Below are 2,310 nucleotides of genomic sequence, written 5' to 3'. Positions count from 1 at the left end.
TACAAAAATAAACAAAGTAAAAGAAGGCGACAACGAAATTTGCTGAGTTGCAATAAATGTAATTTAATCACCGGTTTGTACTTGAAAAGCATTTGGCTACCGTTTGTTGCGTAGTTGGGAACGTTGCGCAATCGCAGGTGCTAATTATACGAGTTTCGTAAGAATATTTTTGCATTGGCAACATTTGCGAAATCCGAGAATGCCGCAGGGCAAAAACTAGCCAATGCTTGATAATTTATTCAAAGTAATTAAAATTTGAAAATTGTCAGTTTTTCTTATCCTACAAAATTTATCTAATATTTTTCAAAATTTGCATGTCAATTGTCTAAGCAATTTTGGTCGACGCCAAAGAAGTTTCTTTTATTCTACATTTGCTTCTGAATGKTAATAAATGAACGCTGGGTTTTCCTTAATTTATTTTTGAATGAATGGCAATTAAATATGACAGAAGAAAATCGCAAGTCSTTTTAATCACTGAGTGCCGTTCAAAGTGGGTACATTTTCCACTGTTTTAAAAATTACTTCAGAACTTCCAATATGASTAGTTAACCCCAATTCGAGGGTGCAGGTAAGCCGTTGTGCTTCTTTAGTGTCTCTAACTTATTGGAAGCCTTTGATACAACCAGTTGTAACTGATGGACAAAGTATTCGTCATTTTATCATGTCACGTTTCATTGTGGTACAACCTTTATAAATTGTTCCAGATTATTACGCAAATTCACGTTCGTCGGTGGTTATTGTAAAAGCTTTTCGCACGAAGCACGGTCTAATCAGATGAGGACGATTTCTGGCTTAGTAGYTTCGTCGGCAAACAAAATTGTCGCTAATGGGGTGAGTAAAAACCTTGTGTGTATCCGCAAAAATTCGCTGGTTGGTTCGAGGTGCGGCATGGCRGAATTAGCGGACCTTATTTCTTKCGAAATGAAGTAGGAATGTCGTTACCATCAATGACGGATCGATGCGCCGCCTCATGTTTCAACCGGGTTGAAGTTCAGTCAAATGATCGTCAAGGTCATGCGACTCAACGCCTCTATATTATTTTCTCTACGGATATGATAAAACAAAAGTTTACACCAGCAATCCTCGAAAGCTCGAAGACAACATTCAGTGCAGTATACCGAAATTCCTGACGAAAAGCTGCACCGGGTCATCGTAAAGTGGTGTAAATGGGTGGAGATTGGAGTTTTATTGATGTTTGTTTCAATGGCATAAAATTAACTGCAAAAATAATTAAATAAAATAAAAAAAAATAAAAAAATAAAAAAAACATTTTGGCCACATATGAATATTTTATTTCCTTTCAAGCGCTTTATAATTCTGATTGAATCTTTATCGGTGAGCCTCAGATATTTTTCAAAATAGACCTCAAGGTATTTTATCTTAATTATATAAAGACTGTAAAAAAAAAAAAAATTTGAGCCGATTTGAGATCCTAAGGTAAAAATACTATGTAGTTGTATTCACGTTGCTTAAACTCACTGACTGGTTAAGTATATTTACAGACTTTCAAATTATCTAAAATGCTACTTTTAATGTCTTCAATTGACTCAAAACCGTTTCTTCACAGAGGTCGTTTGAGTTTGTTGAATCACCAAAAGGAGCTAAATTAGGCGAATACGGTGGTTGCGGCACGTTATTGGTTGAAAATTTGTCGGAAATCAATGCAGTATGGGACGTTGCATTATCGTGATCCAAAAACCAAGAGTTTTCGGCTCGTAATTCCGGCTTCTTTTTACCAAGCGCGATAGTGTAAACGATGAATAATACTCAAATGGTATTCCTTTTTCTTTGATTATCAAACTGTCAACATAACCTTGAATTTTTACCAGCCTTGATGAAGTTCTTTCAAATTTGGCTCATATTCGATCGATTGATCGTCTATTTCAACGTCTTAAATGATGATCATGGTGATGGTTGGTACTGATCACCGCAATGGAAGTATATTTTCGTCAACTCGTACTCGACCCTCTTCGAATACTTTGTAACAATCAAAAATACTTGCACGCGACCAACTATTATCACCGAAGGTTAATAATTATCAATATAATGAACGTTTCAGCAATAGAAACTCGTTTCCGCACACACAATTTAATGGAACWTCTTTATTRAATAATTTCACTCATCGTAAAWAWCWCCGAATGCGCTTTATGCACCYCAGAAGSAGAAACATTTACTAMACCATAATGATTATTTTCATGTGACAKTCATGTCARCCAAAAAACAAATTTATTTTGACGAACGGGTTTTCGCGCSAAATTTTAATTAAAAGGTCTTACTAGTTTTTGCCCAYATGTATGTATACACATAGCT

This window comes from Bactrocera latifrons, unplaced genomic scaffold (genome assembly GCF_001853355.1).
Source record: "Bactrocera latifrons isolate USDA-ARS-PBARC rearing strain unplaced genomic scaffold, ASM185335v1 scaffold_217, whole genome shotgun sequence".
Taxonomy (NCBI): Eukaryota; Metazoa; Arthropoda; class Insecta; order Diptera; family Tephritidae; genus Bactrocera; species Bactrocera latifrons.
This window is presented reverse-complemented; position numbering follows the sequence as displayed.